Raw genomic sequence first — 14,627 nt, forward strand, 5'->3', positions numbered from 1 at the left:
AAAGATGAAAGAAAAGCTTTCAGAGCTGCAGAAATGAGAGGTGGCCCTTTTTTAAAATTTATTTTAAGAAACAACTTTTAAAACCACTTTTTAAAAAATTGGATGGCACCATCCTGCAGCCTATCAGATTTCCCTTGAGAACTGGGGATTATTGGCTTATTCCTTGCTACCTCCAATCCCAAATTAAGCAGAGTGACATGTAAGAAGCTGGGGACATCAGCCTAAAGCGTTTATCAGGTATGTCCTTCCCAACTGGATATTTTCTACTCCCTGCCCCTAATTTTGCTTTAGGGAATGGGGCCTATTTTAATTGCTGGTGGCAAAAGGATCCCTGGGCAGTGTTTCCATGGTCCTCTAAGGTGGAGTGTCGGGGAGCTGGGGGACACACAGTGGTCATGGGTTATCTGTCTTGGCCTCTTTCCCAGACCAAGTTCTGTCTCATGCTTATTGGTTTGGCTGCTAGTTATAGAATCTGATGTTTACCTTAGAATCCTAGGATGGAAAGGGTTAAGAATGATTTCTAATTTGAATTCCTTGTTTCTAGGGAGTTATTAAACCTATACATTACATATATTATTTTACAAAGCACTAATTCATAATAGTTGACAGGAACAACTATGATTTGGCTTCTTTGTTTTTTTGTTTGTTTGTTTGAGATGGAGTTTCGCTCTGTCACCCAGGTCTGGAGTGCAGTGGTGCAATCTCCGCTGACAGCAACCTCTACCTCCCAGGTTCAAGCAATTCTCCTGCCTCAGCCTCCCAAGTAGCTGGGATTACAGGTGCTAGCTAATGTTTGTATTTTTAGTAGAGACGGGGTTTTGCCATGTTGGCCAGGCTGGTCTCGAACTCCTGACCTCAGGTGATCCGCCTGCCTCGGTCTCCCAAAGTGCTGGGATTACAGGCATGAGCCACCACGTCCAGCCTTCTTTGGTTTTCATATTGATTATATTTTCTAAGACAAATACTCATTTATATAGTCTAATAAAAGTTGTTAAATCTAATTAAACAACTAATAAAAATAGTTGTTTAATCCACGTTGACATCTTCTTACATTGCGATATAAATTTTGATATATTTATCCATATGATGAATTGCTTAAAGCCGGTGGTTCTCAACCAGTGGCAGTTTTGCCTTCTCTCCCACAAGGGACATTTGACACTATCTGGGGACATTTTTCATTGTCATATTCAAGAGAGTGGGGTGTGAAGCTGGCAAGCATCTAGTGTGTAGAGGCCTGGGTGCTGCTCCACTTTCTACATTGCACAGGATGGCACCTGACACACAGCCTAAAGCGTCGGTACTGGTTGACCGTATACGAAATGCTGTGGAAGACCAGGCACGGTGGCTCACGCTTGTAATCCCGGCACTTTAGGAGGCTGGGGCATGAGGATTGCTTGAGCCCAGCAGTTTGAGACCATGTTTAAGTTTAAGTTCATTTAAGTTCTCTGAAGTGGTGATTCTGATGCTATATAGATGAAGGTTGGTTTGTTGAAGAGCTGACTCTGGTATTTCATCCAACATCTGCATTTTTCTTTAGCTAAGGATGCCTTGAGAAACATTCTAGTCTCTTAGGCCTGAATTTGTTATTAGCTTAATAGCTTTCCTCTGGTTGAATTTAAATGGAAAGAAAATTGCATCTTGCAACAGGAAAAAGAACATTAGGGAAAAACTGAGGAAATGGAAATAAAGTGTGGAATTTTGTTAATAATAAATCAACCTTGATGCATTAATTGTGAGACATGTCCTGAAGCAATGTAGATCTTAATAATAGGGGAAACTGGCTTCAGGGTACATGGGGACTCTATCTTATCTTTATAATAATTCTCTAAGTCTGAAACAAAAAAGTTTATTAAAAAAGCACAAACAAAATTGCTGCCATTTTGTTAACAGATATAGTAGTCAATCTTACTGTTTTCTTTTTCTTTGAAATAGGCTGCTGCAAAGGTATGTTCTTTGTTATCTCGGCTCTCTGCTCAGGGTAGCCATGAAATGGCTCTTTTAAAAATGTGCCCAGATAATTTTGAACCATTTCAAACCATATTATGTGATTTTAATTTATTTTCCATTGCATTCACTAACTCATTTCTGGGTGATGTATTTAAAAGACTAGACAGAATTTTCAGGTTTAAAAAGTTACATTAACAGAAAATGTAGGTGCCAGTTGAAATACTGTCAACTGGAAGTGCTACCAGCAATGTGCTAGTTGGACAATGGGACTTGTCCCATTTTTTGCTGGGTGACAGCTATCACTGCCTCAGGGAGGCTGGTGCCATTTAATGCCTCTGATAATCAGAGTAAGTAATTGTGGCTTCTGGGTCTGTAAAGCCACAACATACATATGCAGGCCTATTTTAATTGATGGTAAGTCATGAAATACACTATTTTCGTATTAAGATAACGTGGATATGTTATGGAACAAAGTTAAAAATTAGCATGAATTTTTAAAGTACTACTGGAGATTGCTGGCTTTAGGTTCGTGAACCCCATTCCTGCCTCCACACTCCTGTTAGTGGGGCTACCAGAGGGGCCAGTATGAAAAGCACTGGACTTTCAGATGAAAGAAATTGAGCTGGAATCAATTCGAGTCACTTACCTTCGCTACAGGTGGGCAGAGGAGTCATCCTGCAATTTTGTTGTGAAAACAGAATGAGATAATATAAAATGTATTTGAATACAGTGAGGTCTGTACAGATGCTGAATCTATTACTTTGCAGTAGGAGTCAGGTGTGGCCCCACTTCCCCACCTTCTTACCTACTTGTATCTTAGATCTTATATATATTGATATTCACTTTTGGTGGACTAAGGTTGTCTTTGTTGCAAACCTGGACTCTCTTGTATTCTTGCTTAGTGTGTGTATGTTAATGTTAGATAAAGGAGATTAGGCTGGTGCATTGGCTCACGCCTGTAATCCCAGCACTTTGGGAGGCCAAGGCGGGCAGATCACTTGAGGTCAGGAGTTCGAGGCCACCCTGGCCAACATGGTGAAACCCCCATCTCTACTAAAAATACAAAAATTAGCCAGGCATGGTGGTGCCTGCCTGTAATCCCAGCTACTTGGGAAGCTGAGGCAGGAGAATTGCTTGAACCCAGGAAGCAGAGGTTGCAGTGAGCCGAGATCACGCCACTGTACTCCAGCTTGGGTGACAGAGTGTGATCCTGTCTCAAAAAAAAAAAAGCAGAAGATTATTTGGAAAGCTATTTTTAAATTATTCTTCAAACATATACTAAAATAGAGAAGACAACATGAGAGCCAACAGCATAATGAAACCCCATCACTCAGCCTCAACCGTTGTTAACAGTTTACTATCTTTATTGCTACTGAAGGCAGTTAAATATTTCTTGGCAGTCCTTTTTTATTTAGCATATACCATCAGGGATGACAATAAAAACAGGTTTCAAAGTCAGGTGAAATAAAGTTTCTCTATATGAGTTCACCACTAACTTGATACACAGTTTATGTTTATGTTTATGTTCTTATTACGTTCTTGTATTAAGGCAACCTTTCATCCCTGCCCCCTTATAGGTAACTGTCTTTATTTGTTCTGGGGTTATCCCTCCTCCATTGCCCTTTTTGGAAAGAGTATGGATATATTTGTATTTTCTGTTACTCATAAAGCAGCACATGGTACATACTGTTCTGAGCCCTGGTTTTCTTTTTTTCACTTAGCGTTGTATACTGGAACTCACTCAATGTCAGTATACAGAGAATTCCCTTGTCTTTTTATAACTCTGTGCTCTACGCTGACGGAAGTTCATTCAGTCAGTCCCCTATTGATGGACACTTGAGTTATTCTCAGACTTGTCCATTGTTTTGCAAAAATAGCCCTGGGCATATGTCATTTGGTATTTTTGTCGAGGCATTCCAATAAAAATAAGTAAATTCTTCCTCTCTTGCCTTGAAGATGTGCAGCTCCTCAGTAACCTTTTATTCTCTAAAGCTCTGTCCTCATCTTTAATCCCTGATTTAAGAGGTGCAGCTCTTCAGCCCATAAACCTTTCTTCCTGCCTCAAGTTTTTAAAGCTACAAAGGAACCTAAGAGATCCCTTGTGTTTTACAGCTAAAGGACCTGAGAGCAGGAAACAAAGGGAGAGCCGGAAGCCCAGGTCTCCTGTTCCCTGCCTGGCAGGTAATATTCTTTCTGTTAAACTCTCTTTCCCTCTGCCTATTATTGGCCAGGCCGTCCTCCAGGACAGTGCTTGCCAAAGTGTGGTCCATGGGCAGCAGCATCCCCGGAGCTCATCAGCAATGTAAGATGTCAGGCCCTGCCCCAGAGGGGCTGAGATAGAATCTACCAATTACTGGATTCCCTGGGTGACTCATGCAGTCAGGTTGGAGAAGCGCTGGACTGGTGGCTTTCTCCAGAGGAGCATGCAACAGCGGTTTGCAAACAGGGATGATGCAGTTCCTTTTCAACACGTGGATTTGCACTTCCTCCTGGTGCGCTCCTCCAGCCTGCCTGTCCTGTTCACACCAGCCTCCCCCTGGAAGGAGTTCAGACTTGATCCTTTGGGTGGTAGGGTCTTTCTTGGATAGCGTAGCCATCCATTCCTGCTGCATACATTCAACACAGCCTTCATCCTTCTCCATTTGTCTCTGATACGTCATACTCCTTTTGTTTGACAAGTGCCCTTGCTTTATTTATTTTCTCATCATTGTTGTTAAGGGCCTATTGTGCTTGCTAGTATACACGCCACTATGTAAGTTACTAGTTCAATTTATTTGTTTTACTGCTGCTGTGAGGTGTGTCCATGTGTGCACATCTACCTGTGTTAATAACTGATAATATTGGGCCTCAGTACATACTTTTTTTTTTTTAAGAGACAAGGTTTTACTTCGTCACCCAGGCTGAAGGACTGAGACACACTTGTAGCTCACTGCAGCCTTGAGCTCCTGGACTCAAGTGATCCTCCCACCTTAACCTCCTGAGTAGCTGGGACTACAGGCACACACCACCACACCAACTAATTTTTTTATTTTTTGTAGAGACGGATTCTTACTGTGTTGCCCAGGCTGGTCTAGAACTCCTGGCTTCAAGCCATCCTACCACCTCAGCCTTCCAAAGTGCTGGGATGATAGGTGTAAGCCGCCGCACCTGGCCCTCAGTGCATACTTAGATATACTTAAATAAAAACTTAATTGCAAATTACTTCTTAAATTATCCACAAACTGACTTGGCAGTAAAAGTGACTACAAGTAGTGAAACCACTGTCATAATAAAAATAAAATAAAATTCTTTATTGTTAGATTTAGTATTTCTAATCTCTTACATTTCAGTTTTGGAAGGTAAATTTTTGGGAAGTGGTGGTAATAATCTAAGTATGTCTAGATTCAGTGATGAGAGCTAGTACACTGTAGGAAAGAGTTTAGCATAACAATATGGAATGTTGGTAAATGTATAGGGGTTTTCTTTTTAAAGACAGCTTTTTATACAAAGAAACAGATGATCTTTTTTTTTTTTCTAAACTATGTTAGCTATACCCAAATTAGTAAATGTTAAAATAACCATGACTGGTAAAAACATTTTGCAATTTTTTTTTTTTTTACTTTTTATATAATTAAATGAAATTCTCCATTTGGTAGTTGATCTCTCAGACAAATTAAGTCTTGCCAGACTGTCTGAGAAGACTAGTGAATCAGACCCTAAAAACTTGTAGCATTTGAAAAATAACAACTGTGTACTGCAATTTATAAGGGCATAATTAGAGAAAGTTTTTCAGTCTGAAGATTTATACTAATCTTATCACCCTGGTTTTAGAGAACCCAGTTCAATCCAACTGCTGTGAAAAAGCCACTGCTTTTAGCCACAGAAAATAACCAGTTTCATAGAATGACTTATAATAAAAAATTCAACCATTTTGACTCCAAAAACCTAGCTGGCCGGGCGTGGTGGCTCACGCCTGTAATCCCAGCACTTTGTGAGGCCAAGGCGGGCAGATCATTTGTGGCCAGGAGTTTGAGACCTGCCTGGCCAACATGGTGAGACCCCGTCTCTACTAAAAATACAAAAATTACCCAGACGTGGTGGTGTGCACCTGTAATCCCAGTTACTCGGGAGGCTGAAGCAGGAGAATTGCTTGAACCTGGGAAGCGGAGGTTGCAGTGAGCCAAGATTGCACCACTGCACTACAGCCTGGGCAACAGAGTGAGACTCCTTCTCAAAAAAAAAAAAAAAAAAATGCCTAGCTGACTTTATCATAGATCTGTCTGTACCTTGTAGGCACAAATATATTTACAAAATAATTAATGGTGATTTACTTATTCACAATAAGCAGTTATTTTGCTTTTGGTGTATATGTGACAAGGTGGTTATGTGGAGTACATAAAGGAGTAAAGTAAGTCCGTTGACTTCAAGATGCTTACAGTCTAATAGAAACCTTGAAATTTCCACTGGGCAAGGTTTTCTTGGGATTGCTCCAACCAAATGAATGAGCAGGCGTCTAAGTAAATGAAAATCACTCTCATCACTTTCCTTCACATTATGTTAACTGGTGACAGGTCATGACGCATGGGAATTGCTTATGTTTCTGAGCTTTAGTCTTGTAAAAATAAGTTTAGATAGTCCATCATGTTCTTCACATTAGACACTCATTACATAAAAGGTTTTATATGTATTGTAGATCTTTCTGAAGGTCATCTATGTGAATGTTTAGAAAAGAAGCAAGAAGGTGCTATAAAAAGCACTAGAGGTCAAATGGTTTGCGAGACAAAATGAAACTCTCCAACTCTGAAATCCAACAGAGTATGATGAAGAAAGGGAAAAAATAGATCAAAAAATGGCAGGGGAGGAACTCGGCATCAAACCAGTGATAAAGCAGAATGTGGATCAGATCCAGACATCCAGTAGTCTGTGAGCATCTCCATATGGGATGTTTGGGTTGAGAGTTCAACCCATCAAATACATTTTATCCATAACCATAAGATATTCTAAGATCGACCAAGTAGAGTAAGCAATGTAGAATCAAAGGTATCATCTTTACTATGTCCTATTTGTGTTTCCTGCTTTTGAGGTTCTTAGTCCTTTTAATTAACTCCTAATGAACTAATATAGTTTTGTGGTCACCAGCTTCTAGCTAGTACAGGCACAGTTGTGGGTTGGTAGGAGAATAAGCAGTAAAGCCATGAACTAACACGCCAAGTAATCTGTTGTGTTCACAAATGTCCAAAAGAATAACAGAGATTAAAGAAAGGTAAATACAGCCACCTGGCAAAAATATTTACCCTTTTAAAAATGATGGAAGTTATATATAGAAGAAATGTTTTTGGTAAAAATATTTGAAAGTTTGTTTTATAATCATAAGTAGCTTGGGCTATTTTGACTAGAGGGGTGTGTGTGTATGTGTGTGTGTGTGTGTGTGGTTGGCAGGGAGAGAAGGAGGGAGGCAGGCAGCTGGTAGGGACTGTGGAGTGTGTCAGTTGGGAGAGGGAAATGAGATGATTAAGTTAGTAAGAATAGAAAACATGTAGGAAGGCGGATCTTGAAATTTCAGGGCTATTCATTAGTCATTAGTTGAAGATTTCACAGAGAAATGGTAGAAACCACCAGTAATTAAGAAATAGCATTATTGTTAAAAAAAAAAAAAAAAAAAAAACTGTCCCAAACCCTTTCCCTGGCATTCTGATAGAATATAGTTTTGGTCTAACCCAGGTCCCCTCTCATTTCCTTTCACATCCCCTTGGTTCTAGCCACGCTAGACTGTCTGGGTTGTCTGTATATGTTCTGATGTTTGTTTTCCTCTGTGCTGTTCTTCTGGCCTCAGAATCCTAGTGTCCTTGTGCCTCCTTCTGCATATGTCTGGACTTTGCTTAGCTGATGAGATCCAGTTCAGATACCACCTTCTGTACAATGGCTTCCTTAATTCCTTTAATTCCTCTTAATTGCAATAAAGCTATTTGCAGAGGAATGAAAGATGCTCCCCTTTGCTCTGGGTACAGGATGCACTGAAACTTTCAGCATGGGGCGCGGTGGCTCACCCCTGTAATCCCAGCACTTTGGGAGGCCGAGGCAGGCAGATCACCTGAGGTCAGGAGTTCGGGACCAGCCTGACCAACGTGGTGAAACCCTGTCTCTACTAAAAATACAAAAATTAGCCAGGCATGGTGGTATATGCCTATAATTCCAGCTACTTGGGAGGCTGAGGAAGGAGAATCTATTGAACCCAGGAGACAGAGGTTGCAGTGAGCTGAGATCGCACCACTGCACTCCAGCCTGGGTGACATAGCGAGACTCCATCTCAAAACAACAACAACAACAACAACAACAACAACAACAACAACAACAACAACCACCACCCAAACTTTCAGCATGAGGGTAGCTTGGTTCAGCCCAGCAACATCGGTTTGAAGATTATATCAAGTTTTCCAGTCAAATGTAACCAGTTTATGGATCTGTGTTTGCATGGGGTCTGAACCTCCCCTCCTCAGGTATAAGCTCTTGGAGGACAGCCTGCTGCTTAAGGTACAGGAGAATTCATCTTTGCTGGACATGGTAACATATGCATAGAGATCTGGCAACAGAACTTAAGATATGTGGGAGAAATAATAGGCAAAAAATGGAAAGAGCACAAGTAAGAGAAGAGAAATCCGCAGAAGTGAGAAGTAACAGAATTGCTGGCTGAGGTTGGAGGCATTAAGTGTGTGGGTGTTTGTGGGAGGCATGGTGGTCTCCTGTTCCTTGACCTCATTGGGCAAATATTACAGCACGAACATACAGGTAGGAATCAATTGCATTCCCACCTGGGCACCTTCATCGGCAGTTGGGGTACACCACTTGCTACAGTGTGATGGAATAAGGGATGATCCAAAGGCACTCAGTTCTCCCACCCATCCTGTGCACAAGGAAAAGACCTTTGAATTGTGTCTCCCCTGTTGTCCTTTGCATTGTGAAAATGCATATTAGTTCTCCCATCCACTCTTTTCTCTTTAAGCTTTAGCATACGGTTGTTTGCCAAGAATGGAATCAGATAGAATATTTTCACCAGGAAGTGAAATTTAAAGTGCTTGAAAAAGATACAAGGATATCTGGAAGTTCCAACCGGCGCCGTTTTATATTTTAACCATGACAAGTAGCTGTATATCATGGAACTTTGGAAAACAGAGATTGTTCCATTTGTTTTTCACAGATGAAAACCAGAGTGCTGTGTGGGGATCAGGCAGAGGGAAATCAACCAAATACCTTATTTTAGAGATTTTTTTTTTTTTTCTGGGAAATTGGAAACAGCGCTTGTTTATAGCCAATGCAGCGTCCTTGAAACTCTCCTACTTACAGTTCTGGAGCTGTAGTTTCCTCCCTGAAGAATGGGTTAAGGCAGACAGGGTAATATGCATAGATGGGAGTGAGAGTGGATGGCCTACAGGGTTGTTAACCTCTAGTGCAACAGGAATATATGAAGGTACTTGGGCTGGTGGTCCTGTGCAGAACCAGCCAGTAGGTTCTAAGAGACTTGATAGCCGAGGGTCCCTGGGCCCTGTTCCACCTTTTTAAAATTTCTATGACTTAGTAGCGGCAGTACCATGCCCATCCCCCAGTGATGTTTGGGGTACAGCTGCACCCTTGGCCGTGCCTCTGCACTCACTCACGTGTGTCATCTGACACCTGGCTCTTGACCAGGATCTGAGGTTGCTTAAGCAGGATCCAGGTCAGGTGTTTTGTTCATGGAAGGTGGAATTTTGGACCTTTCCCCCAAAAAGTTGACATAACTTAAAGAGAAGGGAGGTATATTGAGACCAGCCTGGCCAACATGGTGAAACCCTGCCTCTACTAAAAATACAAAAATAGCTGGCATGGTGGTGAGTACCTGTGTAGTCCCACCTGCTCAGGAGGCTGAGGCAGAGAATCAGGGGGCGGAGGTTGCAGTGAGCCAAGGTCATGCCACTGCACTCCAGCCTGAGTGACAGAGTGAGACTCTGTCTCAACAACAACAACAACAAAGAGCAGAGTGGTATTATTTCCTCACTGGAACATTAAATGGTTCCTACTACCAAAGAGTTCCTGTTCTAATGGGGGTTTAATATAATAGTAACATTTTATTCACTGGGATTCACTCGGGGGAAAGTATTCAGGAATAAAGTGACAAAATTAAATATAGGACATATGAACATTGTCATTTTGGTTCTAGTTCTTACAAGGGCTTATGGTAGCAACCCAAATAGAAGTATTTGCTCTAACTAACAGATAAATTATTAGCACTTCGGTTGTTTACATATGAGTCAGAGCATCTAAAATTTGTTCCCATAAGTAGGTTGAGCCTCCTTCTCAGCCTGTTGTCATAGGGTCTAAAAATGGAAACGTGAGTCCAAACTCTTTCCAGATCATAAAAATAATTCTGAATTAGTAGAGCATAAATGAATGTGATTTTATTCGAGTGTCATTTTCAAGTTCCCCAGGCCAGGTTGAGACCTTTTAAGTCATCTGAAATTCCCTGTAGGGAGGATTAAGAAAATAGTAGCAGCTTTGCTTCTGGCCTTAGACAGTTTTCTAATGAGGTCAGAGCCTCTCACCCTGGGAGAAGCAGATTCACTTTGCCCCTTCAGCATTGGTTTTTGAGAATTGCTGTCTGAAGCTATTGCATAGACAAGGTCACTTTTTAAAAGGGTACATTTCTGAACCTGGAGAAGGAGTGGGTTCTGAATGACTGGCTCTTCTGATTAACAGAGCTGTATATCAAGCTGTGCTGAAAATACTCCTCAGATATATCAGGCCACATTTATGCATGAGTGAGCTCACTGTCATGACATGGGAGTGAACCTTTGCTGATTCAAGATCCTGGGGTGCCTTCACTTTGGAACACTGATTCTAGATATTTAATAGCAGTTTTAAAATTAGGCTAAATGTAGTCTGACTGCAGGATTCATTCCAGTGGGAATTTTTTTGTTTGTTGGTTAGTTTTTTAAGCCTGAATATGAACCCAAACATGTTTCCCAAAATGTGAAATGAAGAGTGAAAACCTAACAATGGGATAAGAAAGATAATAGATAAGAGATTATAGTTTAAACTCAGCCTGCACTCAGGAAATGGAAGCAATTCCTCCCCCTCATCCTGCCCCCCTCCTCCTCCTCCACCTCCTCCTCCTCCCTCTCCTCCTCCTCCTCCACTACTTCCTCCTCCTCCCCCTCCTCCCCCTCCTCCTCCACCTCCTCCTCGTCCTCCACCTCCATCTCCTCTCCATCCTCCTCCTCCACCTCCACCTCCTCCTCCCTCTCCTCCTCCTCCCCCTCCTCCTCGTCCTCTACCTCCTCCTCCTCCACCACCTCCATCTGCTCCTCCTCCTCCACCTCCTCCTCCTCCTCCCCCTCCACCTCCCCCACCCCCTCCTCCTCCCTCTCCTCCTCCCCCTCCACCTCCACCTCTTCCTCCCCGCCTCCTCCCCCACCCCCTCCTTCTCAACCTCCGCCTCCCCTTCCTCATCATCCTCCACCTCCACCTCCCCCTGTTCCTCCTCCTCCACCTCCACCCCCTCCTCCTCATCCTCCACCCCCTCCTCCTCCACCTCCACCTCCTCATCCTGCACCTCCACGTCCTCCTCCCCCTCCACCTCCTCCTCCACCTGCACCTCCTCAACCTCCTCCTCCCCCTCCACCTCCCCCTCCTCCCCCTCCTCCTTAACCTCCGCCTCCACCTCCTCCTCCTCATCCTCCACCTCTACCTCCTCCTCCCCCTGGTCCTTCTCCTCCTCCTCATCCTCCACCCCCTCCTCCTCATCCTCCACCCCCTCCTCCTCCACTTCTGCCTCCACCTCCTCCTCCTCATCCTGCACTTCCCCCTCCTCCTCCCCCTCCCCCTCCTCCACCTCCACCTCCTCCTCCTCATCCTCCACCTGCTCCTCCTCATCCTCCACCTCCTCCTCCTCCACCTCCTCCTCCTCCTCCTCCACCTCCACCTCCTCTTCCACCTCCTCCTCCCCCTCCCCCTTCCCCTCCTCCTCCTCCTTCCCCTCCTCCTCCTCCACGTCCACCTCCTCCACTTCCTCCTCCACCTCCTCCTCCTCTCCCTCCTCCTGCCCCCTCCTCCTCCACCTCCTACTGCCCCCCCTCCTCTTCCACCTCCTCCTCCTCCACCTCCTCTTCCACCTCCTCCTCCCCCTCCCCCTTCCCCTCCTCCTCCTCCCCCTCCTCCTCCTCCACGTCCACCTCCTCCACTTCCTCCTCCACCTCCTCCTCCTCTCCCTCCTCCTGCCCCCTCCTCCTCCACCTCCTACTGCCCCCCCTCCTCTTCCACCTCCTCCTCCTCCACCTCCCCCTCCTTTACCTCCTCCTCCTCTTTCTGCACACCCCACCCCCGCCCCCACTAGGGACAGTTTACTCTTCCCCCTCCTTTCTTAGAATGCCAACAACTAGCCTGTTAGTTCCATTGCTTACTTGCCTTGTGACTCATAACGTTTTCATCTTGGGTATTTTTCTTTCTTGGTCTTTGTAAAAATTCTAAGCATCATAGAGCATATCACCTGGAGAAAAGACCTACGTTCATTATTTAATGAAGGTAAAAAGTAAAGAATTGAGTCTGCATCCTAAGAAATTAGAAAAAGATCAACTAAGTAAACAAAAAAATATAAAAACTAGGAGGGAGGAATTAGGAGATGATAAGATTTAAAAGTTATGTAAATCCAATAGCTGGTTATTTGAAATGACCAATAAAGTAAACTCTCATTATCCTAACTCAGGAACAGAAAGAAATCATCCTAACTTAGAACTAGATAATAGGAATGAGAGGCCAGGCATGATGGCTCACACCTGTAATTCTAGCACTTTGAGAGGCCAAGGCGGGCGGATCACCTGAGGTCGGGAGTTTGAGACTAGCCTGACCAACATGGAGAAACCCATCCGTACTAAAAAAATACAAATTTGGCCGGGCGTGGTGGCTTATGCCTGTAATCTCAGCTACTCAGGAGGTGAGGCAGGAGAATTGCCCGAACCTGGGAGGCAGAGGTTGCGGTGAGCCAAGAGCACTCCATTGCCCTCCAGCCTGGGCAAGAAAAGCGACACTTCGTCTCAACATCAACAACAACAAAAAAGAAAGAAATAGATAATAGGAATGAGAAAGGAGACACAGGAGATATCAATAGACTTTATAAGAAAACATTACATGCAGCCCTGTGGCAACACATTTGAAAATATAGGGCTGACTTCTTAGGAAAATACAAATTACCAAAGTTGATCCAAGAAGCATGGAAAAGTTGAATAGACCAATTACTATAGAAGAGATAGGAAAGATGATTAAAAGTTACCATTGAGAAAGGCACCAGGAATCCATGGATTTCCAGCTGAGGTTTTGTTTGTTTGTTTGTTTTTGGAGATGGAATTTCGCTCTTGTTGCCCAGGCTGGAGTGCAATGGTGTGATCTCGGCTCACTGCAACCTCCGCCTCCCAGGTTCAAGCGCTTCTCCTGCCTCAGCCTCCCAAGTAGCTGGGATTACAGGCATGTGCCATCATGCCCGGCTAATTTTGTATTTTTAGTAGAGACGGGGTTTCTCCATGTTGGTCACACTGGCTTGAAAAAATAGAAAATTTGAGTGTTATTTTTACTCTTCTAGGACATACTAAAACATGGAAAGGTTCCCAGTTCATTTTATAAAACCATCAAAATTTTAATTTAAAAATCTGATGAATTAAAAAAATAAAAATAAAGATCAATATTATTTATGAAAGTAAATGTAGAAATTTAAAATAATTTATTAACAAATAGACTCGAGTGCATCAAAACACGAATGCACTATAATCAATAGTTATTTTCCAGTAACACCAGGGTGGTTAACTATTAGAAACTCATCACTATCATCAATTGTTACACAATCATATTGAAGGAGAGGAATATATGAATAAGTCAGTAGAGGCTAGAAACCTATCTGAAAAAGTTTAGTAGCCATTCCTAATATAGTACAATCTGAGAAAGCGAACTAGGAATAAAAATAAATTACTTAAACATAAAGGCCATATATGTGTACACAAACACACACACACCACAGCAAATATTTCCTAAAAGACAAAACACTAAAGCTATTCAATTAAAATTAGGAATGAGAGAAGAATCTTACATTTTACAATTAGTATTTAATATTATCTTAGAGGTTCTTGTGAGTGGAGTAAGACAATGAAATGGTCATATGTCTAGAAATCGCAAGAGCATCTAGTAAAAAATCTAAAATCAACAGAAACAATTGTCAAGGAAGCTGGATAAAAGATAGGTCTCTAGAAATTATCTTTTCTGTGTTTTGAAGATAAGCACCTAGAAATGGAAGTTAGGTATTTCTTTCACAATAGCAGCAGATAACCTAGGAAGACATTGAACTAATACCTGTAACCTTCTTAGTGAAGAATGTGAAATATAATCTAGAGAAATTAAAACATGTAATGCCTGAATGTATCTTATTACAAAATTAATAAGTAAATTTCTTGTGATTCCGGTTAGAATTTCCAAAGTGGTGGGTTTTCTCTTTAATTGAATAAAATAATCCTGAAGTCTTTATAGAAGAATAAATACATACTACCTGAGAGGAGCCAAGACAAATACGGAAAAGAAAACTGGTGAGGGCAGATTTGGCTTACAAGTAATGACAACATGCTAAGAATAAGAAGTCTTCGTGATCAAAGCAATGTGGTATTGATCCAGAATTACATAAATAGTTCAGTGGA

General features: G+C 42.5%; 1 protein-coding gene across 12 annotated transcripts in view; it reads left to right on the plus strand.

Moving 5' to 3' along the window:
* Positions 1 to 14,627, plus strand: part of NEDD4L (NEDD4 like E3 ubiquitin protein ligase) — a 363,613-nt gene that overhangs the window by 159,233 nt on the left and 189,753 nt on the right. The window contains exon 3 of one of the 12 annotated variants that reach the window (XM_063795752.1): positions 4,060 to 4,128. The exons of the other annotated variants lie outside the window; for them this stretch is intronic. The gene's annotated coding sequence lies outside the window, so the exon portion shown is untranslated. The remainder of the gene's footprint in view (positions 1 to 4,059; positions 4,129 to 14,627) is intronic. 12 annotated transcript variants of the gene reach the window in all.

The sequence above is a fragment of the Pan troglodytes genome, chromosome 17 (assembly GCF_028858775.2).
Source record: "Pan troglodytes isolate AG18354 chromosome 17, NHGRI_mPanTro3-v2.0_pri, whole genome shotgun sequence".
Taxonomy (NCBI): Eukaryota; Metazoa; Chordata; class Mammalia; order Primates; family Hominidae; genus Pan; species Pan troglodytes.